The sequence below is a fragment of the Panulirus ornatus genome, chromosome 30 (assembly GCF_036320965.1).
Source record: "Panulirus ornatus isolate Po-2019 chromosome 30, ASM3632096v1, whole genome shotgun sequence".
NCBI classification, from domain to species: domain Eukaryota; kingdom Metazoa; phylum Arthropoda; class Malacostraca; order Decapoda; family Palinuridae; genus Panulirus; species Panulirus ornatus.
The window spans coordinates 20,538,270-20,565,311 of NC_092253.1; the positions used below are offsets into that span (position 1 = coordinate 20,538,270).

A 27,042-nucleotide genomic window follows, 5' to 3' on the forward strand; every position below is an offset into this window, starting at 1 on the left:
AAAAAAAGAAAAAAAAAAAAAATAATGAGAGGGGAGGATTTCCAGCCCCCCGCTCCCTCCCCTTTTAGTCGCCTTCTACGACATGCAGGGAATACGTGGGAAGTATTCTTTCTCCCCCATCCCCAGGGATGGGGGAGAAAGAATACTTCCCATATATATATATATATATATATATATATATATATATATATATATATATATATATATATATATATATATATATATTCCTATGAGTCCATGTACTTGCGTACTACGGATTTCTTTGAACTCGTCGTTCGATATAATCTGTGGAGTTTGTTTGTCATCATTACTACAGCAGCGTTGATTCTTGGCCAGAGTTGGGTCCGGACTGTATGTGATAATCATGTATGCGTTGACTCAGCTGATGGTGGCAAAAAATAATTTCATGCGACAAATTATTCGCCTATAGGATTGAACATGGAGAGACAACCATGATGAAATCAATAGAATGCATGGATAATAATTCAGCACACCGCGCCATACCTGACCGCGCCAGTTTGGATCTAAAAATAAGATAATTCGAAGAAGGGAGTGGTGTACCCAAGGTTGCGTTCGAGGGTCCGATCCCATTTCCCGCGCAAACCAATTCTTGTCATTTTTTTCCTGTTACAAACACCAACAGGTCTGGACTACCAGTCCTGCTGCAGGCGACAAACGACTCTGGGCACCGTGGAACTTAGGGCGGAATTTGGCGGGACGCGCCTCACCCAGGCACCACTCCATAACCGAGCTCGACTAAGAGTGAAAGTCGCGCATTTGTCGAGGTCACGGGAAAGATTCTAAATTTAAGATCAAACTCTCACTATCAGTCCTGTATACTTCCTCGACTGTTTCTTTTCCGCAGTTGTCTATCTTGAACATCTTAGATATACTTTCACAGCTACAAACAGTTGGTTCTTCCAGCTGTTTTGAGTCATTGTTAAGTTATAATGATAGAAAAAAAAAGACGGTCAGTTTTCCTTCCTACCGCACTAGTGCGTGGGCGTGTCTCCATCTTTGGCCTCTCCCTGGCACGCTGACGTCATTGCGCATGCGCGGGTGGCACACGGGAGAGAATGATGACCGGGCACGCTCAAGAGTGTGTCAGTCGTGTCTCAGTCTCTGTACTGGCCGGTGTCTGTGGAGTAGTGAGCGTGTCCCCGTCTCAGACACGGGAGCTCAACCCGGACTGTTTTTCTTCGTAATACCGCGGACGTCCGCTCTCGGGGCTTTGATTGATACAATTAACTCTTCTGCTGCGCCATGACTTTCCTAAGGTAGGTGCTCTGCGTAGCGGACGGAAGAAAATGACATTTTGTGACAAGCTTACCACTAAGAAGTCTTGAAAGGATCAACACAAGTATCGAGAAACAGGAAACTAATCTATCTCGGGAGATGGTCAACACGGTGCCTCACAACGCCTTGATGCAAGGAAGGATGAGGCTAAAGCCCTCGAACTTTTTGTGGATAGTCTGGGGTGTTCTTCTAATTGCCAGGGGTCGGAGTGAGGTTACATGATGTTGCCAGGGATGGAGTGGGGGTACATATTGTTGCTAAGGATGGTTTGGGGTTACATGATATTGCCGGGGTTCGATGTGGGGTTAACATGATGTTCCCGGGGTTCGATGTGGGGTTAACATGATGTTCCCGGGGTTCGATGTGGGGTTAACATGATGTTCCCGGGGTTCGATGTGGGGTTAACATGATGTTGCCGGGGTTCGATGGGGGGTTAACATGCTCTTGCCGGGGTTCGGTGTGGGTTATGGGTTCCTCGAAGTGGTTTTCATGGACTGAGTATGGATTATGGGTTATTGCTATGGACATAGGACCCGTCCTCCCTCGTCCAACCTGAGGGACGATGTATTTCACTGGTATGAGCTATAGTTCCTGGTTAGGCGAATAACGACTGGTGCTGCTTGTCACGTACGCCAAGAAAAGAGGAAGGGGGTGAATTAGCATTACCCATCCATAATGCAGCCACGTAAATGGCTTTCAATCTCACTTTCGTGGAGTTTGAATCTTGTTAACCAATATTCTTGAAGCTCCCGCGCTCTTACCATGGACTGGGTTAGTGTTCCTGTGTTAGTGTCTGGGTTGGCGTTGGGTATTTGGGCTACTGGCTGCAGCTCTTGTGGATCCGTTTTCTTTATCTGGTTCTGGAAGTTCCTCGTCACTGCGGCTCGTAAGTCGCGTTGCTGTTCACCGTTAGTAGTCCTCCAGCAACGTTCGTTTTTATACCTGCTCCTCCGTGAATCCGACTCCCTGCGCTTCTCCAAGCTTATCCCATCTTCAGGCGCGTGGTTGGAGGACACATGAAATACGAAATGTATTATAAGTTCTCCTCAAGATGATGTAGATTCACTTTGGCGGGTTCCATCAACTTTCATTGCGTTTCTAACCTCTGAGTCACGAAATCGTTCTATTTACCATCGACTGGGTTATAGTTCCTCTTGCTTGGTCGACTCAGTGTAGGAAAAACGGGATTCTTTTAAGCTTTGGAGAAGAAAGCCAATGGATCACGTATCGTTATTGACCTAATAAATCTCTCCACAAACATTGAAAGATAAGCAGCAGACAGCTTGAACAACAAGCTTCACCAGCAGTAACGCTAACAAGCAGAGCAGTAGGAGCATCAACAGTCACATAACACTCACACCAACAGTTACAACCGACAGTTACACCAAGAGTCACATAACAGTTACACTAACAGTCACATAACACACATCAGCATCACCTCAACAGTCACACCAGAAGCTACACCAACAGTCACACCAGAAGCTACACCAACAGTCACACCAGAAGCTACACCAACAGTCACACCAGAAGCTACACCAACAGTCACACCAGAAGCTACACCAACAGTCACACCAGAAGCTACACCAACAGTCACACCAGGAGCTACACCAACAGTCACACCAGGAGCTACACCAACAGTCACACCAGAAGCTACACCAACAGTCACACCAGGAGCTACACCAACAGTCACACCTGACTGGAGCAGCCTTCACCCTACAGTCAGCAAGTTCCAAAACACAACGTTCATGTAATGCATTCTCCCATAAATCAACGGACACAATTTATTCCATCAGCTGCGCGAAAGTCGAACAGCTGCTCTTACCTTAGATAGCACAGGTGATCACTGGTGGCACAGGTGATCACTGGTGGCACAGGTTGATCACTGGTGGCACAGGTGATCACTGGTGGCACAGGTGATCACTGGTGGCACAGGTGATCACTGGTGGCACAGGTGATCACTGGTGGCACGGGTTGATCACTGGTGGCACAGGATGATCACTGGTGGCACAGGTGATCACTGGTGGCATATTTTGATCACTGGTGGCACAGGTGATCACTGGTGGCACAGGTTGATCACTGGTGGCACAGGATGATCACTGGTGGCACAGTTTGATCACTGGCGGCACAGGTTGATCACTGGTGGCAAAGGTGATCATTGGTGGCACAGGTGATCACTGGTGGCACAGGATGATCACTGGTGGCACAGGTGATCACTGGTGGCACAGTTTGATCACTGGTGGCACAGGTGATCACTGGTGGCACAGGTTGATCACTGGTGGCACACGTTGATCACTGGTGGCACAGGTGATCACTGGTGGCACAGTTTGATCACTGGTGGCACAGGTTGATCACTGGTGGCACAGGTGATCACTGGTGGCACAGGTGATCACTGGTGGCACAGGTGATCACTGGTGGCCCAGGTTGATCACTGGTGGAACGGGTGATCACTGGTGGCACAGATTAATCACTGGTGGCACAGATTAATCACTGGTGGCACAAGTTGATCACTGTTGGCACAGGTTGATCACGGTTGGCACAGGTTGATCACTAGTGGCACAGATTAATCACTGGTGGGACAGATTAATCACTGGTGGCACAAGTTGATCAATGGTGGCACAAGTTGATCACTGGTGGCACAGGTTGATCACTGGTGGCACAGGTTGATCACTGTTGGAACAAGCAGTCGATTGGTATACCACATTATAGAGATAGGTCGCTACCGTCACCAAGACATGTCTGTTATTTGTGAAAATATTCTTTGTATTTTGAAGAGTGAAATCCTGTACGTAGGCAGTGATGGTCGACAGTTTGTGTTGGTTTATATACGTTTCTCGACCTAAGTGGACTGCGTCGTGTAAGCATGACGCTGTACTGAACTGAGAAGAGACGTGGCTGTGGGTTTAATGGGATTTTTAATCTTTTTTCGAATATACATATATATGGGAAATGCTGATTCACTCCTCCATAAAAGAAAGCTAAAAAGAAAGTCTTAAACCCTTCAGTGTCCCACAATAGCTACGGTGATGAGGTTCTGTGATAGAAAACGGTTCCCTGACTGTCGCATTCTTAAAGTTTTTCTTTTTTCTGCCTAGATTTTCTCATCTTGGCTCAATCATCAACACCTTCATGATCACCGTCAAACGTCCTCCTCCTCCCGCTTGTGATTTCCCTATATAGTTAAGTCACTTGGAACATCCACTTCATCATGATGCCATCACTAACCACCTCCCTCGACAGATTTAAAGCCAATTCACTTACCAAGGGCGCGTCAGCAGCTAATGCATGGGTCAGGCTGCAGGACCTGTCTGTATGTATAGCGTTGTGGCTCCTCAAATGAAGTGACTGACGCCTTCCTGGAAGTTATCTTTCAGAACTTCTCTCGATACTCGGATGTGTGTCTTGGCTGAAGTTGTTCTGATGGCTGTGAATGGTGGTTGGAATCTCGATGGGTCATGTGGCTCTTAGGGTTGAAGTGTTTGGATCTTGGTTGGGTGACGTGTGTATATGATGGCTACTGATGAAGGAGGAGTAATGGGTCGATGGTGAAGGCCAGTAGCTGGTTGGTCATGGTTGAGGCGTGGTGGGTAGGCTGGCTGGTTGATGCCTCGGAGTCACAGACAAGGCCTAGTAGAGGTTGGTGGGTAAGGGGTCTGGTGGGTGGCGATTATGGTTTGGTTCCGGCGGTCAGTGGAACAAGGCTGTCGGGTGCGGTCACCTGCGGTAGCCGAGGATTACCGGCGGTCAGTTATTGGTTACCGTTGCGGCCGCCGTTTTCTTTGTCTTCGGCACAACCTGGATCTCGATTGGTCGTATTGGTGAATTCTTGTGCGTTCGTGATACATCATCTGTTGTGGAAGGTTGCACGCCAGCAGATACGACTGGTCGTGTAACGTTACCTTATGTGCATGACGTATTGACTTACTTTTACGTTGGAGACATTACTGATATGTGTCCACCAGGGACCTTCAGAACTGTACTTTACAAGTTACTTAATAGAATTCTCATGTAGAACAATAAGTAGGAAGACCATTTGATGGAAGAGTTTATAAATTTATGATAGATAGGGCAGTATATATATATATATATATATATATATATATATATATATATATATATATATATATATATATATATATATATATATATATATATATATATATATATATATATATATATATTCCGATTAAGGAAAGTAAGCAGAACCAGGTTAAACACAGCTTTGCAAACATAGAAACTTTCAAACACCTTCCGCATTTCACTGTCATTGGCTGCTTCACCAGGCGCAGTATGACCCTAACATCTGATTGGTCTCGCTTTCCTGCTTCTTTTTTTTTTTTTACCTTGGACGGCCTTGCCACACACGTGAACTGTAATAACACTTCTTGTTTTTTTTTCTTGAATAAGACAAAATTCTGAGACTGAAAGTAAAATTATGAAGATAATTGGGAAACGTCTTGAACGTAGGAGAAAAAAAAAATTTGACCTAAGACCATCAGAGCATTTCCATTTTCCTCAGTGAGACCTGATAGTGACGGTGCATTTATAGTATAATTCTCATAACTGGTTTAACACGATCACTCTCGCCAGCGACCATCCCCCCACCCACACACACACACACACACACACACACACACACACACACCTCTTTTTATAGTTCTCCCGCCAGCACCCCCGGCGCTCCAGACTGGTGGTTTATCGATATGCTAGTCACCAGTTTAGAAATCTTGTTGGCTGAACTCCGATATGCTATCTATCTATCTATCTATCTATCTATCTATCTATCTATCTATCTATCTATATATATATATATATATATATATATATATATATATATATATATATATATATATATATATATATATATATGTATATCAAAATTCTTTTTGAGAGGATACATAGTAATCTAACGGTAAATGAAGAGAACCCTGAGGTTCCAATTCTGATTGCGGCTGTCGGTTCACAGTAAACCCAGCTGTTCATCCTCCCTGAGGTGTTGGACGATAAACCGGGTTATCTTGCTTAGACTAAGGCATATCTGTCTATGTATGTATGTATGTATGCACGTATGTATGTATGCATGTATGTATGTATGTATGTATGTATCTAGTCTATCTATCTATCTATCTATCTATCTATCTATCTATCTATCTATATATATATATATATATATATATATATATATATATATATATATATATATATATATATATATATATATATATATATATATATATATTTTTTTTTTCTTTTAAACTATTCGTCATTTCCCGCGTTAGCGAGGTAGCATTAAGAACAGAGGACTGGGCCTTTTTTGGAATATCCTCACCTGGCCCCACTCTATTCCTTCTTTTGGAAAATTAAAAAAAAAAAAACAAGAGGGGAGGATTTCCAGCCCCCCGCTCCCTCCCCTTTTAGTCGCCTTCTACGACATGCAGGGAATACGTGGGAAGTATTCTTAATCCCCTATCCCCAGGGATATATATATATATATATATATATATATATATATATATATATATATATATATATATATATATATACATATTGATTACGGCGTTCAGTTGCCCATGCCATCCCAGCTAACATAGAAAAAAAAGGATCTCTTGCAATTGTATGTTATCATACTTACTACTGTGGTAATCTTACTTTTACGTTAATGGTACTTTGAAAGAACCTCAAATGCAGGTCGACTTTGCTGACAACTTTTCGAGATTAACGTTGATCACAGGTGAGTACACAGCAATCATCGACTGCAATGCCGTATACACCAGCGTTGTGCAATGGTCTGGTACTTTTGTAACAATGTAAAGTAAGTAAGTATGATGTGTTAAGTGAAACCAGTTGGTAAGTGTGAAGTGCCCAATAGTGTTACTATATATATATATATATATATATATATTTTTTTTTTTTTTTTTTTTTTTATACTTTGTCGCTGTCTCCCGCGTTTGCGAGGTAGCGCAAGGAAACAGACGAAAGAAATGGCCCAACCCCCCCCCCCCATACACATGTACATACACACGTCCACACACGCAAATATTCATACCTACACAGCTTTCCATGGTTTACCCCAGACGCTTCACATGCCTTGATTCAATCCACTGACAGCACGTCAACCCCTGTATACCACATCGCTCCAATTCACTCTATTCCTTGCCCTCCTTTCACCCTCCTGCATGTTCAGGCCCCGATCACACAAAATCCTTTTCACTCCATCTTTCCACCTCCAATTTGGTCTCCCTCTTCTCCTCGTTCCCTCCACCTCCGACACATATATCCTCTTGGTCAATCTTTCCTCACTCATTCTCTCCATGTGCCCAAACCACTTCAAAACACCCTCTTCTGCTCTCTCAACCACGCTCTTTTTATTTCCACACATCTCTCTTACCCTTACGTTACTTACTCGATCAAACCACCTCACACCACACATTGTCCTCAAACATCTCATTTCCAGCACATCCATCCTCCTACGCACAACTCTATCCATAGCCCACGCCTCGCAACCATACAACATTGTTGGAACTACTATTCCTTCAAACATACCCATTTTTGCTTTCCGGGATAATGTTCTCGACTTCCACACATTTTTCAAGGCTCCCAAAATTTTCGCCCCCTCCCCCACCCTATGATCCACTTCCGCTTCCATGGTTCCATCCGCTGACAGATCCACTCCCAGATATCTAAAACACTTCACTTCCTCCAGCCTCTCACCATTCAAACTCACCTCCCAATTGACTAATATATATATATATATATATATATATATATATATATATATATATATATATATATATATATATATATATATATATATATATATATATATATATATAAATATATATATATATATATATATATATATATATATATATATATATATATATATATATATATATATATATATATATATATATATATATATGTATGTATATATGTATCGAAAGGGCCAAAACTACTTTTTATTATAGTCTGGGGAAAGTGAATTACAGTACACACGATCGTGAATTTGGTGGAAACCGAAGAATTACAGGTTTAGTTCGGGTGATCTGTGATCCCATCAACCTTGATGGTTTAGAGCAGTGGAACCTACTGTGTGGCACGCTAACACTGCTGCTGAAGTACAGTAACACTGCTGTACTTACCACTACATAAGTGGATTAACTACTTTTACTACTTCTAGTAAAACTACTACCACTACTACTACTACTACTACTACTACTACTACTACTACTACCACCACCACTACTACTACTACTACTACTACTTCTACTACTACTACTACCACTACTACTAATACTACTACTACTACTACCACTACTACTACTACTACTACTACTACTACTACTTCTACCACTACTACTACTACTACTACAACTTCTAATACTTTGGGTGATAAAGGACACTGACAGAAGTGTTAGACTGAAGTCTATAATAAGTTCTTTGACCGAGAGAGGCCCACAGGACGCCGGGGGACATATGGCGAGAAGCAAGATATTCACACACACACACACACACACACACACACACACACACACACACACACATCAATGAGCCTCCATGGTCTAACGGTCAGCCTTACTGACCGTCATGCATACACCTATGATCAAACCTCCGTGTGTTCGAATCCTGGTAGTGGCAGTCGCTCCACAGTCCATCCAGCTGTTCATCCTCCCTTGGGGTCCTGTTGATAAAATGGGTACCTGTCATAAGCTAGTGTGTGTGTGTGTGTGTGTGTGTGTGTGTGTGTGTGTGTGTGTGTGTGCATTCATACATAGGAGTAGAGACATGGTATATATATGCAATGTTAAGAGACGGGGCAACACGAGTATAAAACACTCTCCCCTTAATACAGAGATAGCGATCACTCACACATACACACAAACGCGTACATGAATAAATTCACATATAATGTATACATGCACACACTCATACATACAAACGTACACATATTCGTACACATCACATGTGTCACAGCAGACATACATGCATTTGGTCAATATTATGTTCTGTATAATTCATTACGATATAACTTGGTTCGTTGCAGTTATGGTTAGCTGGTCTGTTTATAACAACAAGTTAATAGAATAACATCAGGAATCTTAAATTACTTGTTTTGACTAAGTAAATTCATCTACCCAAGACTAGAGAGATAAACAATCTTGTATCTATTTGAGGTTGATTTATTTCCTTTAGCAGAAGAAATATAATTTATTTCCTGGCCTCTCCCTTTAGCAGAAGAAATATAATTCCAACATCTATTACATCGCCAGGGAGGTGAAGTGTTCATTACATGCCCCATGCACTCATTGTAAGCCTCCACGCACTCAGTGTATACAACATGGAGCCTTTGTATTCTACGCTCCGTTGGTCAAGACTCCTCAGTCACCCATTGTCAGTCGTGCCCAAGTGATGGTCACGTATACAACATTCTCCAGGAAGATGTCCTGCCTGCTGTGTGTGTGCGGTGAGGGACGCTGTGGGGGTAAGACGTGCTGTATGAAATGAGACGTGTTGTGTGTGATGACGGGTGCTATGTGATGAGACACGGTGTGTGATGACGGGTGTTATGTGATGAAACACGGTGTGTGATGACGGGTGTTATGTGATGAGACACGGTGTGTGATGAGAATATGAATGTCGTCAGTCCACATTGTGAGTAAAATCACTGTACCTCGATCATGGTCTGCCATTGTCCACGTCCATACGAAGGATCGTGACCAATTCGTGACGTTACATTAAGAAACTATTGGCAGATATGATTACATGTGACTCCATTAAGAGTCTTCTCGAGAGAGAGAGAGAGAGAGAGAGAGAGAGAGAGAGAGAGAGAGAGAGAGAGAGAGAGAGAGAGAGAGAGAGAGAGAGAGAGAGAGAGAGAGAGAGAGAGATCCAGGCGGCTCTTCCTGATAATCCAATCCTATTAAGCGCGAGATTAAAGGATCGGATCTCCTTCATGGTCTTCCCTGAATATCACTTGGTGACGGAGACAAGACCAACTTTTCACTATCTCATGTACCAGGAACCCCCAACACTTACAGCTGTTCACCCCTCACACACACACACACACACACACACACACAGATGTTCACACCTCACACTCACAGGTGTTCATGTTGCCTAATGTCCGACATGATATTGTAACCTGGAGGATTAAGTCTGTCTTCGTAGTCCTAATGCCAGAACCGTAACTAAGTCACAGAATGTATTGCTTTTGACTGAAGATAACACTTGTAATGTCGTCGTCACGTCCCGTATGTGTGTGTGTGTGTGTGTGTGTGTGTGTGTGTGTGTGTGTGCTGTACCAGTACATACGCGAATCGTGTTAAAACGTGACATCAAGTGACACTCTCCTCACACCCGACCCGACCTACCTCGCCTCACGGCTGCCACGCCTCCCACCTTCCCTTACCTTACACCCGCCGTCTTTGTCTGGCCGGCTGAGCCTGCGCTCTGAGTTCATCCATGACGAAAAGAACCTTTGCGAGCACGGCGTTCGGGACGGCTTCATTACCTCCGGTGCTTTTTTCAGTTACTCAGTAGACGAGTTTTTCTCGTAAATGAAATCTGGTTCCGTACACTTCGAAGCCTCGGCGTCACGAACTACCTTGAAGGAGCTTGCAGAGGGAAAATCTGATCGCCATACGTGTCTTAAGTGCGTGAGTCTAGCTTCCTAGCTGTATGTAAGCTTAACAGCTCCCTGATACATAGACCAGGATGTGATACATAGACCAGGACGTGATACATAGACCAGGACGTGATATACATTGTTAATAAATGGATGAATCATGACACCATGTATTGTTATCAACTGTATATGGATCAATGATTTGCCCATCAAGAGATAAGATATCTGTACCTCCGGCTATTTATGATATAAGGATTCTGAAGCGATGGTCGTCCGATCACGAGTCTATACACCATCTATCATCTGGGTAAGGAATACATAGCTGTCCCTCAGTCGGAAAGGATCATATAGTTTCTTATCAGTTGGATGAGAACTGGAGTGAAATGAAAAGTACCAAAAATGTATGAAAAAAAGTGAGCGAATTTCAGAGTGTATGACTACGATGATACTTGCAGTGACTGAAATCATTTGTTTCTATCATTTTGAGAGAGAGAGAGAGAGAGAGAGAGAGAGAGAGAGAGAGAGAGAGAGAGAGAGAGAGAGAGAGAGAGAGAGAGAGAGAGAGAGTGAGAGAATCCCTTTCACTAGCGACAAGACAAATTATTTTCATCAGATGAATAAAAACATTGAAAGAAAGGACAATTTTTTTTTTCTATAAGACAAAAAATAATAGAGAAAAGAAACCACTTCAGCACAAGTGGACGACGAGGTAAATTTACATGTACTATGCTGCAGCCTTCCACATCTATGTGTTCAGGAAGTAAGAAAAAAGAAACGGAATTTTATCAAGAGAAAATTTTTATTGTGTGAAACAGATGATTATCATGACTTCCTACACGCGAGCGACGGTGTCAACCAGAGAAAGAAAACGGACTCCATCAACACAAGTGACCACTTTACACTCACATGTGAGACACATTTTCTTTCTCTCGAGTAACACAGTTTTCTCATCATTTCCGTCGACAAATCAATTGTTGGAGCGAAGAGAGAAGGAAGACATTGTATCAGCTGAGAGACCTTGGGTGTCGGGGAAATTACTGCAATTTCGGAGCCAACTGTTGTTACTTGCAGAAAAAATTGAACAAAGAGACGATGTTAGAGGATGTTACGGGATGGTAAGAATAGAAACTTTAGGGCATTCGTAACAAAAAACGGACACTGTGTCTGGTAGTGATGTATAGATAGTAGGAACGGGCCCTTACTGCGTGGGGGGGCAGAGTAGAAGCTGGCCCTTACTGTGATGGGGGGGCAGAGTAGAAGCGGGCCCTTACTGCGTGGGGGGGCAGAGTAGAAGCGGGCCCTTCCTGTGTGGGGGGCAGAGTAGAAGCGGGCCCTTACTGTGTTGGGGGGGCAGAGTAGAAGCGGGCCCTTACTGTGGGGGGGCAGAGGAGAAGCGGGCCCTTTCTGTGTGGGGGGCAGAGGAGAAGCGGGCCCTTACTGTGTGGGGGGCAGAGGAGAAGCGGGCCCTTCCTGTGTGGAACAGAGTGGAAGCAGGCCCCCACTATGTGGGGCAGAGTGGGAGTGGGCCTCCACTGTGTGGGGCAGAGTGGGAGTGGGCCTCCACTGTGTGGGGCAGAGTGGGAGCGGGCCATTACGTTATGGGGCACAGGGGGGAGCAGGCTATTATAGTGTGTTGGTGTGGCACTCAAGGTGTTACGGTGGGAGGAAGAGGATAATACTGTGGTGAGATGATTGTGTTGGTGGCACACCACAGGTAAGGTGGCGGTACGATGCGGGTAATATAACCTGAAGAAGACCTCATCTTGCAGTAGATAATCCCTGATATATACATATATATATATATATATATATATATATATATATATATATATATATATATATATATATATATATATATATATATATATATAGAGAGAGAGAGAGAGAGAGAGAGAGAGAGAGAGAGAGAGAGATATCTTCTTATCCATGTTGGCATAGCGTGTGTGTGTGTGTGTGTGTGTGTGTGTGTGTGTGTGTGTGTGGGTGTGTGACGTCACCGTCTCACACCATAGAGGTAAATGGCCAGATAGCGGAAGCGAGAGCAAGACTCAGACTTCCGCTAAGGACACCACCTCCTGCACCCATGTACTTGTCACGCGACGCCTAAGGACGTGATTGGTGCACGCGTCACGTCCCATGTGTGCCGTGTGTGGGTGGGGGGGCGGACAGACCTGCTGCTGTGTGTATGGAGTCCTTGTGGCCGATATCTCGCCTCCGTAGCTGGTTTATGGCTTCCTGGTGTTGCTTATGATGATAACACGAACACGAGGGACGCGAGTGATAACGGTTTACACACACACACACACACACACACACACACACACACACACACACACACACACACACACACAAATATATATCTATATATCTATATATCTATATCTATCTATCTATCTATCTATCTATCTATCTATCTATCTATCTATATATATATATATATATATATATATATATATATATATATATATATATATATATATATATATATATATATATATATAAAAACAGAAGAGAGAGAGAGAGAGAGAGAGAGAGAGAGAGAGAGAGAGAGAGAGAGAGAGAGAGAGAGAGAGAGAGAGAGAGAGAGAGAGAGAGAGAGAGAGAGAGAGAGAGAGAGAGAGAGAGAGAGAGAGAGAGAGAGATAAATAGGTAGATAGATAGGCTACATTAATTGAGAGATAGGTAAATACATTTATGTGTAAAGATACATTGAACTCGATCCATTAGACTAACATCTGGAGGTGATCATATGACGATGTACCGCCAGATCGTCACAACCAGGTAGTTAGAGGGCAAGCAAGTTGTCCTCGCCCTTACCGTTAGGATCAGCCATGACGTGTGGTCGCACACAGTTGCCAGTTCTCGCCCTTGCCTGACCATCCTGTAACTCAGGATCTCACCTCCTGCTCCCACCATCATCAAGATGTTTACTATCGTCAAAGATTCGCTCATTATGGAGCTTGCCTCCTGGTGTTGTGACCACCATCACCACCACGCAATGGTCTCTGTTTTCTTAAAATCTTACGAGTCAATCACGGTACTGTATCATTAGCCACATGCACCATCCATTGTTGTCCTGTGAATGTAATTGATTGTATCATATATATATATATATATATATATATATATATATATATATATATATATATATATATATATTATCCCTGGGGATAGGGGAGAAAGAATACTTCCCACGTATTCCCTGCGTGTCGTAGAAGGCGACTAAAAGGGGAGGGAGCGGGGGGCTGGAAATCCTCCCCTCTTTTTTTTTTTTTAATTTTCCAAATGAAGGAACAGAGAAGGGGGCCAGGTGAGGATATTCCCTCAGAGGTCCAGTCCTCTGTTCTTAATGCTACCTTGCTAACGCGGGAAATGGCGAATAGTTTGAAAGAAAAAGAAAAAGAATATATATATATATATATATATATATATATATATATATATATATATATATATATATATATATATATATATATATATATATATATATATATACATATATATATATATATATATATATATATATATATGTATATATATATATATATATATATATATATATATATATATATATATATATATATATATATATATATATATATATATATATATATATATATATATATATATATTACGGTGTCGAACCGAATGTACATCACGCGTCACTTCTGAAAATTCTTTTCAAAGTGACTTATAATTAGCGCCGGTGATTGCTTTTGTCTGGTTGCGATATTCATGTAATGTAGAATGTGTCAAGTGGATGTTTTGAAGAGTGAGTGTGGAGAAAGTAAGATTTATGAATTCGCTTGATGGAATATGAAAGCACGAGTCTTTCTGTGTGGTGTGAAAATAATGACATGTATGTTGATTCAGATAAATGTATTTATTTTTGCTTTATTCTTTTTCGTCATGTTTCATCACATTCATATTCGTCATATGTCACAACTCGATGACAGAAACGTTCAATTTTGAATCCAAGTGTTTGAAAGATATATATTACGTGTCAATATGTTAGAGTCACTTTAAATTACTTATCACTATATCTTCTGTTAGTGATCATCTCTGTGTTAAGACTAACTTAATAACATCATTTAACTTAGCGATGTCCAATTCTCTGGCCACTAACATGATGCTATTGGATTCTTCGTCAATAAATTGGGAGTCGTCTGGAAAGTTTCCAATCCCTCACTAAGACAACACTCAAAGTTAGTTGAGCGTCTTATAGTATCAACAGATTTTCACTGGTGTGAAACCCCCTTTGTTGTTGCCTACCCTGTGAGCAGGTGCGCCTTGTGAGGGGGAGTGGGGGGTGGGGGAGGGGGTGGTTGCCAGGTCACCAGAATCACGAGGTGAACTAGTTTCTGCTGCGGTGATCTCACTGATCCACTTTCTCAAGATGCTCACCAAAATGGGATCAATCTTTAGTAGCTCGTTGGAGCAGAACAGAGCAGGGTGTTTAACACCTTTAGTGCAAGAACATGAAGCAAATTTTCCTGCCTTGATTTTCTTTCGTAGTGGTTTACAAATTCATATATATATATATATATATATATATATATATATATATATATATATATATATATATATATATATATATATATATATATATATATATATATATATATATATATATATATATATATATACACACAAGTGTCTTACATATTCTCTAGGCGTATGTACAATTTTGGATCCCATGCGACTAGTCCATTTGAGACTCCACGTTTCTATTGACATAGAGATTATCTATCTGAAGGGCTGGTGGAGCGGAGTGTGATACACGTCACACGCTGAGCCGCCGAGTGTGTGAAGGAAGGGTGAAGCCATGAGGGTATCACACTAACCCTCATAAGGGTGAGTCAGGCCGCCATCATCATGTTACTAACGGCCTTCCGACGGTATAAAGGAGGAAACGTTATGGGATTCACTCACGCACAACAACACAACTGCTCATGTGCTTCATGTGCACGTTCATACATATTGGCCTCATGCTCTCTCTCTCTCTCTCTCTCTCTCTCTCTCTCTCTCTCTCTCTCTCTCTCTCTCTCTCTCTCTCTCTCTCTCTCTCTCTCTCTCTCTCTCTCTCTCTCTATTCCTTTTTCTAATGGATATGCAATGACAGATAGATAGATAGATAAATAGATAGATAGATGGATAGATAGATAGATAGATGGATAGATAGATATATGTATAGATAGGTAGATAGATGGACAGATAGATAGATAGATATATAGATAGATTATAGATAGGCAGAGAGAGTATGTGTCTGGTCTGGGCCCCGCCGTTAGTTGGCGGGTCTGATCACTACTTTTGGCGTTGAAGTCTCCATGTGTTTTTGTGTTTTTTCCCCTCCCGCCACCAGACGGAAGGTCGAGTTTCTCGAGTTTCGCTTTCATTCCCTCCCCACGGTATACAGTCCTCTCTGTTCTACTTTGATACCTTTCCTACCTGGCTACCGTCAACACTGGCATGACCCTCTCACTCACGTGGGTACGAGACAATCTGAAGGGAGGTAAGTTTATCGGTGAAATAACACGATTTTCAATCGGCTTCATCATAAGCCAATAGTCTTACTACCTTCTTTTGACTATCTACTTATGAAATAACCTTTCAGCTCTATGCTGTAACTACCTCTCGTAGGTACCTGACGTGGCTAATTGTTCTAACTACTTCCTCTAAATATCTAAGTACCTACACTGATTATCTCTTCGAAATATTTACCGCAACCATCCATTCTAACTGCCGAAAAATACCTGTTCCGCGACACAGCTGTAATTCAACATTCTTTACGATACATTCCTCATTTCAGGGTCAGTACAGAGCACTTTCATATGTCTCCTAGACTCACAAGCCTTTCCTGGTACTCACGTCTGCCCGCCATCCCATTAACGTCGAAAACCTTACCATTTTTGCCTCACACTTCCTGCCACCAACACTAGCACCACCACTACACCTACCACCACCATTCCTGGACGCTCCAACACGTCCATATACTCGTTTTCACAACCAAACTCACACTTGGCTAAACGGCCAGCAAATGCACCACACCCACACCCTCCGCCCTACCACGCCCACAATATGACGCCCATATTAATCCAACTCTAAGATGTCAAGGTTTGTGCATGGCTCTGAGCTATTACAGCTTGGTTCACGACACAAGTCATTAGAACGATCTGTATAACGGGAAACCTCAAGCCTACATTACCTACCCTATTTCCACGATCCGCTGCCACCCCGTGCCATTGATTCCCTCCCTCTGTACCACACAATTTGCTCCACTCCAGAATACACACCACCACACACCCTCCTACTCTTCCTGTTCAGGAAAAAAAAAGAAATATAGTGGAAACCTTTAGTGCCACAATGATTCTCAGTTATTAGTCATTACGACTACGAATGTCATTGTCATAAACTATTGAAACTATAACTTACCTCCAGAGCAAGACTAGTGGTGGAGGGGCCTGTGCCACTTTAGGTCTCGTCAGAGAAGGCATTAGAATGTGCTATTGTGGGTGTTAGAGTCATGGGTTTTGTTGTGGAGGTTGTGGTGGGAGGCGGTCGGAGGGGGGGTTGGGTCAGAGAAGGGGTCAGAGCCTTCACCCAACCCGGCCCAGCCTTGCTCACTCTCTCACCAGGCGGTATTCCAGGCAACGGGGTCTCTCTCTCTCTCTCTCTCTCTCTCTCTCTCTCTCTCTCTCTCTCTCACACACACTATGCGAGTCTCGTGTGTTGTAAGGAGTTACTGTAAAAGTACAGCAGAGCTTTCCTGATATCCGAGCGCGTATTTACGTGTTCATGCGTCTATTTTGGGAAAAATATCGCACTTACACACACACTTATCCAGCAAAACACACACACACACACACACACACACACACACACACACACACACACACACACACACACACACACACAAACACACACACTCACGTATAAGAAGACGCATATGGCATAAATAATTTCGTTCATATTTACGTAAATAAGGTCAGGTAAATACAACCTCTTAGTTTACACACTTACAGTCTACATCCTACCTCCAGTATTCTGAAGTGATCATCACTTTGCGCACTTATACATTCACCAAAGGATTTGTCGACTCGAATCTAGAGAGTCGAGTCTTCAAAGGAGATCAAAACGCCTCCATACCTACCCAAATACTGTATGTGGTACAAAACAAAACAAAGAATCTTTCCCCTGGCATCTTCTTGTGCAACGTCTCTATAATTTCCAGCAGGATGATTTGTACAGCTCACCCGTTATCTCTATCTACCCACTACACCAGTCCCGAGAGAGAGAGAGAGAGAGAGAGAGAGAGAGAGAGAGAGAGAGAGAGAGAGAGAGAGAGAGAGAGAGAGAGAGAGAGAGAGAGAGAGAGAGAGAGATAGGGTGGTTTCGCAGTACACGAAGTAACAGGTCAGAATCACTAGACTTATATATATATATAGCACAGGTAGGCACTGTGTTCCTCATGAGCAGCCGCCTGTGGGTGTGTTCCGCTGCGTGATCTCCGGCGCTGATCTGTATTTTCCTCTGATCAAAATTGTTTGTCAAGGTTTTCTGGTGAAACACACTCTCTTGTACCTCGATTACTGGCGACCTAAAACAAACTAGGTTCTTGCTGGTTTGATCGAACGAAAAACAGCTAATGCTGTGAAATATATATATATATATATATATATATATATATATATATATATATATATATATATATATATATATATATATATATATATATATATATATATATATATATATATATATATATATATATATATATATATATATATATATATATATATATATATATATATATATATATATATATATATATATATATATAGATAGATAGATAGATAGATAGATAGATAGATAGATAGATAGATAGATAGAGGGATATAGATATGATGATCACACTAGTCCGTGATGAAAGTTATGAAAGTGAAATCGCACTTCAGTAGCAGTTCATTCAATTTTATTTAACAAGTAATTTTTCCATACATGTGGCACGATATCTTTCGTGGAGACAGTCTACCTCATGAGGTGCCAGTACTCAATACAGTTATCTAATTCTCAACATCACAACAGATGTAGCGTCCGACGTCTACCAAACTTGACAACACAGGCCAGGTTTATATATATATATATATATATATATATATATATATATATATATATATATATATATATATATATATATATATATATATATATATATATATATATATATATATATATATATATATATATATATATATATATATATATATATGTATGTGTGTGTGTGCTGGATAAAATTATTAGGATGGAGACTGATAAGGTCAGAAAATGAGTGCATACTCGAGATTAAATGATGTCTACAGACCACTGCAGACCAAGGAAGACCATCCATGGAACATCAAGATATGTGAGAGCTCCAAAGACCAGCTCATGGGAGGCCAGAAAATACGCAAGGCATTTGAAAGAAAAGATAATATGAAAATAACGTGAAGATAACGATATAATGAGAACAAATGAATGAGTATCAAGCAACGGTAACCACGGCGTGAGACCTTATGAGACACACAGACCCAAAGACCATGTGAGGCGGGGTGACCAGAAAGTGAAACTCCCTACACCAAAGACCAACAGCCGGAGAACGTCAGACGGACCAACCGAGTGTACCTTACGGGAACACCAGACCACAAAGTATGTGAGAGTGGCCGGACCATGCAAGAATCGACAACCTCATCCCCAAGTGTAGAACTCCTGCACCATCGTACGTCAAGGCTCCTGCGCCCCCCTACCTACCCAGACACCTCACCACCAGCGGTTCACGTTGCTGATGACTTCAGAGAAAATGGCACAGTAGAGAAAATGCGAGGTCGTCCGCCCAGCTGATTGTGATGGAAGACGAAGGTCGCCACAACCTGGGCTTTGTTGAAGGGGTGTAGGGGGGTGGGGGTGGGTGGGGGGAGGAGGGTTGTTGAAGATGGAGGGTGGGGGGCTGGCAAGCCGTGATTGAGCCTGTGATTATAAATGAGTGACAAGATAACAGGCTGATCAAGGGGAGAGAGAGAGAGAGAGAGAGAGAGAGAGAGAGAGAGAGAGAGAGAGAGAGAGAGAGAGAGAGAGAGAGAGAGAGAGAGAGAGAGAGAGAGAGAGAGAGAGAGAGAGAGAGAGAGAGAGAGAGAGAGAGAGAGAGAGAGAGAGAGAGAGAGAGTGTGTGTGTGTTAATGTTTTATCTGATCAATATGATTTTCGTTGGTAGGCCACATATCTCCTCCGATCCACCAGCATTTCCCCCTGGCGTGTTCTTCAGTCGCGAGGGTGAGGACCTTGGAGCTCCGGTGATCACAGTGTTACATAGAAAGTATTGGATCATATCTTGGTGAGAAAACTGACGAGTCTGCGAACATACACGCAAATGAAATTGGTGTAGGAGCAAGACTTGAGCAAGGTTCAGTATGAACGATGCGTGTCATGTACAAGCGAGGCGTATTCGGTACAAGCAAGGCATATCCGTTCTTTACGTCTGGACAACGCTGTTATGAATAATGCATGTTGTATGCAGAATTATGAGGTGTAATGAAGTAGCAGACGCCATTAGCACATTTCGTTACAGTAAGAGAAAGAATTTGCAAACACAAGTCTTCAATGAATGAGTTACGAACCCTTGTGATGCATTTACCTCAACGAAGTTTGGATGGGAGTTCAATTTCTTTTTTTTCTTTAGAATGAAATCATTTCAAATTGATAACTGAGATTCTTAACAACCTTTGATTACTTATACTTTTAAGATCTAAGGAATCAGTGATTTGCCTTCGCTTTTAGGCGCTACCTTGCAAGGAGAGACTGACCCAGTTAGGCAGTATGTCGTGAGACTGGACGTCATCTCGGGACTCTCCTCTGCTTAGTTAGGTCGTGAATGGGAGTGTCGTCATTCTGCTGGTTACGCCCTTCAAGCGTGATACGAATACAGACGTGATGAGGCTATTTATAGGTTGGGAAGCTGAGCTGCACTGTGAGTCACTGGTGATGGGTAAGGGAAGCTTAGCTGCATTGTGAGTCACTGGTGATGGGTAAGGGAAGCTTAGCTGCATTGTGAGTCACTGGTGATGGGTAAGGGAAGCTTAGCTGCATTGTGAGTCAATGGTGATGGGTAAGGGAAGCTTAGCTGCATTGTGAGTCAATGGTGATGGGTAAGGGAAGCTTAGCTGCATTGTGAGTCACTGGTGATGGGTAAGGGAAGCTTAGCTGCATTGTGAGTCACTGGTGATGGGTAAGGGAAGCTTAGCTGCATTGTGAGTCACTGGTGATGGGTTATTACTGGTGGTTATTGTGAGCTAATGTTACCAGTACTACCATCACCACTACAGCTCATGCTACCACCACTACTAATACTAATAACTACTAACACTACCACCACTACAACAACTACTACTACTGCTACTATTACTACTACAACAACAGCTACTACTACTGCTACTACTACAACTACTACTACTACTACTACAACTACTACAACTACTACTACTATTACTACTACTGCTACTACAACTACTACTACTACTACTACTACTACTACTACTACTACTACTACTACCACCAACTCGCAGCGTAACTGAAGAAACCAATCACTTTGTGTCTTGCTTCTTTTTGTCTAACGAGAGACGCTCACGGTCGTCTTGTTCTCTCATACAAAAAAGGTCTGGTCATCAAGGACCGTGAGGGAGGTTAGGTGAGGGAGGTTCGCTGAGACTGGACTCTGCCAGGCGTGGGAGCAACTGAGGACTGTTGATGGTTAGCTATGGCTTAGTAGGGAGTATATGAAGAATGTTTAATGACTAGACACAACCTGGTTGGAAGTGAGAGAGGGATGGTGATGACTAGGCTCGGCCTGGTCGGAGAGTGAATGAGGACTGTTGATGAATAGACCAGTTACGTTTTGTGGGTAAATGAGATATACTGATGATAAGGTTACGACTGTCAAGAGATCAATTGAAGAATGTTGATGATCAGTCAGCCTGGGAGAGGAGTAATTGAGGAATGTCGATTACTTGCAGCATAATTGGGTGAGTAACTGAGGAATATTGATGACTTGGCTCGACCTAGTAAGAAAGTAATTGACTAATGATGTTGAGTAGGCTCTGGCTCGTAGAGGAGTAATTGAATAATGTTGATCACTAGGTTTGACCTCTGGTGAAGGACGCTAGAGAAAGGCTGGCTTTTAAAACAGCAAGCAATCTTGATGGCTGCTTGTATGGGTGATGCGTTGTACTGGTGCTTGTGGAGGCTTGGCGGTGCTTGTAAGGGCTCGAATTTTGTCCAGTACAATCTCGGGTTGTGCTTTCACATGTTTGGGTCATACTTGTAGAGGGTAAGGTTGTGCTTGTGGAGACTCAAAGTGTGTTTGTGGAGCTTCAGGTTATGATTGTAGAGACTTGGTGTGTTTTTGTCAAGGCATATGAGTTTGAAATGAAATTGAGGCATATCATGTGGAAGTTCTATCAATGGAGTGGCTGGATGAGTACTTGGGAGGGTGAGTTCGTGAATGAGAATTCATAGATATGTCGGTGAGATTGTGAATGAGGTCCATGAATGAGCAAATGAGATCGTGAGTGAAACTCAAGAATATGTGAGTTGGATTTGATGACCTTGTGAAATTGTGGAAGGAAGGTTAAAGTGAAGGTTCAGACTCCCATGAGAAATGATATGAAAATGAATGTATGAAGAAAGATGATAAAATCTTTCGTAAGTTCATAAAGAAATATATATATATATATATATATATATATATATATATATATATATATATATATATATATATATATATATATATATATATATATATATTTTCCCTGGGGATAGGGGAGAAAGAATACTTCCCACGTATTCCCTGCGTGTCGTAGAAGGCGACTAAAAGGGGAGGGAGCGGGGTGCTGGAAATCCTCCCCTCTCGTTTTTTTTTTAATTTTCCAAAAGAGGGAACAGAGAATTGCGCCAGGTGAGGGTATTCCCTCAAAGGCCCAGTCCTCTGTTCTTAACGCTACCTCGCTAATGCGGGAAATGGCGAATAGTTTGAAAGAAAAGAAAGAAGAATATATATATATATATATATATATATATATATATATATATATATATATATATATATATATATATATATATATATATATATATATATACATATATATATATATATATATATATATATATATATATATATATATATATATATATATATATATATATATATATATATATATATATATATATATATATATATATATATATATATATATATATACATATGGAATTAGATATCATTTCGGCTTCAAATTTACGACTTTATGATTGCAGAAATATATGAATGACAACATATGGGTGAACATTGAGATAAGTTATGGATGAGTGTATACGTAGGTGTATGTACGTCACGTAGATGTATGACTAAACGAATGGGAATGTATGAATGAGTATATACATGAACATACACATCACTCATGAGTAGGGTCACAAATGGTTGTGTAGAAATAAAATTGTAAATGAGTCACCGGTATCCTCTCTAACAATATCCATCGTATTTCTTTTACTTCTTTGGTCAAAGAATTTTGTTAATCTATGTACACTTTAGCTGAAGTTGGTGGCTGAGTTTACCACTATTTACCCCCAAGACATTTTCTGGGGCGTATTATCAATTAGGCTGGCAAGTTCATTGTTCGCTCACCAAAGAGTCGCCCTTGATTTCCCTGTGGAGACAGACGAGCAGGAGGACATTAGAGCAATGTGAGAGCCAACGAGGTCATCCAAGGTCAAGGGAATGACCTATGATTAGCACCCACACCACGACCTTCCTGCCGACTCATGGTCGTTTGAACAGTGTGAGAAAGGCCGGTATGAATCGACCAGCGTGAGAACGACCAGTGTGAAAACGACCAGTGTGAGAACGACCAGTGTGAGAACGACCAATGTGAGAACGACCAGTGTGAGAACGACTAGTGACGGAGCCCCTATGATAAGGTGATGAGGTCACTCAGGGTCAATCATGGCATGAAATAGTGCGAGTTGTTCCAGGTCACGATAATACAGGTTAGGTCATTCAAGGTCTTCCAGACACACTGACTATGCCAGTGGAAATTAGAGTGGATGTTTCAGCTCGTTCCAATGATGAGTCACAGGGTAATATAGGTCAATGGCCACATCTTCACATGACAAGGAAAGGCACAGTGATGATATACTAACGAATTCCATCATAACAACACGTCTGACAAGACCAAGGGAAAAATGAGTTAAGGATATATATATATATAAATATATATATATATATATATATATATATATATATATATATATATATATATATATATATATATATATATATATATATATATAGATATATATATATATATATATATATATATATATATATATATATATATATATATATATATATATATATATATATATATATATATATATATATATATATATATATATGTATATATATATATATATATATCTATATATATATATATATATATATATATATATATATATATATATATATATATATATATATATATATATATATATATATATATATATATTTGTGTGAGCTGAGAGTAGGTTTTCTCTAACGTACACAGAATTGAATATGACAATATATTTTGAGTCACTCATCTTATTTCTTATGTTCTCTAATTTTCTCGGTATTATTCTATCATTAGGTGGCTGCTCAAACACCAGTTATCCATAGTTATCCAATCATTTCAACAGAGGCATCATCAGGAATCTACAAAAAGAGGAAACTGCGTCACAAAGCTTGGATATGATATGGAAAACGAGAACTAAGTGTAAAAAACACTTGAAAAAAACAAACAAACACAGCACATAACACATAAAAGTGAGGGAAAACACAAAAGGCGCAACAAATTATGAATATCATGAAGGGTAGTATGAGTTAGAATCTAAATACAAAACATGGAAACAGAAAAACAGAAAGATTTACAGGCGAGGAAAGACACAGAACACTATTAAACGAGGTATGAATATAGAAATTCCATCATTAAATACACTTAGATAGGGACAAACGAAGCCGTTAGTGTGCGGATGAGGAGCTGAGGTCATCTTGAGTTCGTCTGATTCTTTTTGACCTTCGTAACTCAGGACCTCCTTCCTGCTGTCCAGAAATAGCGGATTCGGTAGCTTGGGACGGGTCAGTGACGTATCCCAGCTGTCCTAGAATGGCATTAGTCTACCTCCGATTGGCGTGTCATCTAGGAGCTATGTGGCGGTGGTCGTGCATATCTGGATGTTGATGACATGGTGCTTTCCATCTAATGTGAATGGCTTCTAACATCTGTAGTCTCCGCCGATCACTACAACTAGTAATGATTTTGGTGTTATTCATTATGATCTCCCTCGTTAGTCTCGTTCCATGCTTTGGTTCAAGATGTTTGATTCCACCTTCTTGTAAGTGGGGCGAGAGGCAGCGGCTCAGGGTTCAGGTTATACGTCCAATGTAATTCATGTGGTGAGGCTGACAGTCCACAATATTGCGTCGGTACCCATATACCACAACGGTACGATTCATACTTCCAGAGCGACCTACCATATTGTTGTTACGAAGGAACAATATGGTAGAGGGTCTCGCTCAGCCCTACTTAAGTGTATTTAATGATGGACTTTCTATTTTCATACTTCGTTTATCATTTATCATTGTTCTTCTGCAGGTTTTCCTTAAGTGTAAGTTTTTCTATATTTCTGTTTCCATACCTTGTATTTCGATTGTAACTCATACTACCCTTCATGATATCCTAAACTTGCTTCGCTTTCATTGTGTTCCTTAATTTCTATGTGTTGTGTGTTTTGTTTTTCCGAGTGTTTTCAGTATTTTGTTTGCGTTTTGAATATCATATCCAAGTTTTGGGACACAGATTTTTTTTCTCTTTTTTTTTTTATAGATTCCTGATGATGCCTCTGTGAAAGCGAAAGCTTGATTGAAATAATTGGATAACTATGGACAAGTGGTGTTTGAGCACTTACCTAATGGTAGAATGATAAAGAGAAAATTAGAAAACATAAGAAAGAAGATTGATTACTCAAAACATTCTGTCGTATTCAATTCTATGTAAATATATATATATATATATATATATATATATATATATATATATATATATATATATATATATATATATATATATATATATATATATATATATATATATATATATATATATATATATATATATATACATATGTATATGATCTGTGGAGAAAATTACAGTAGTTTGTATGTCCATGGAAAAAGTGTGACAGATGGAGAATGATCTCCCCCACATTTGAATATGTGTGTGTGTGTGTGTGTGTGTGTGTGTGTGTGTGTGTGTTTCTTCCACCGGCCTTCAGAGTTCTTATGTGAGTCAACAGGAATGTGATTCTGCGATTGGTGTGGGAAAGTTAGTCTCGGGCAACGGGATCTGCAGTGGAGTTACGAAGTAGGGAAGTAGTTCAGAAGATGAATGAATTGAGGGGGTAAAGAAATGAGGGGGTAGAGAACACACGATGAGGTGAAGGACAAAGAAGCAGGGGAAAGTAGATGAGGTTGAAGAGAGGGAAGAGGAACCAAATACAACAGATCTAACTATATAGTTGTGAATGGAAAGGGGTAGGAGTAGATGTACAAAAGATGTGAGGAAGCGATGGCTGGAGAGTAAGAGGAAGAGTTGATGCTGGTGGTGGTGGAGGAGGAGGAGGAGTTACGTGGGTAGCTTCTTCTGTACCATAAGCAGGGAGGGAGGATGATAGCATCACTAGTCAGAGAGAAAAACTCGTCAGCAGAAGGTCTGACCTGCCCGTCGGCGACGTAGCTCCCTCCCTCACCAGTCCTCCTTCACGCCTTTGTTTACCATGATCAGCTGTACCTCCGAGTCAGCTGGTGGGGTCGCTCAGCCGGGGATGAACTGGATTCACTTTCATCCTCAGCTTGGGGCCAGTTGGTTTTTTTACTTTATTGTTATCGACACTGTATACTCATCATCTTAGACACACACACACACACACACACACACACACACACACACACACACACACACACATACACACATACACACACACACACACACACACACATACACACACAC

The 27,042-nt window shown here is 41.2% G+C and overlaps 1 pseudogene; it reads left to right on the forward strand.

The window, feature by feature from the left end:
• Positions 1 to 1,105: 1,105 nt before the first annotated feature.
• Positions 1,106 to 27,042, forward strand: part of LOC139758450 (peroxidase-like) — a 145,587-nt pseudogene continuing 119,650 nt past the window's right edge.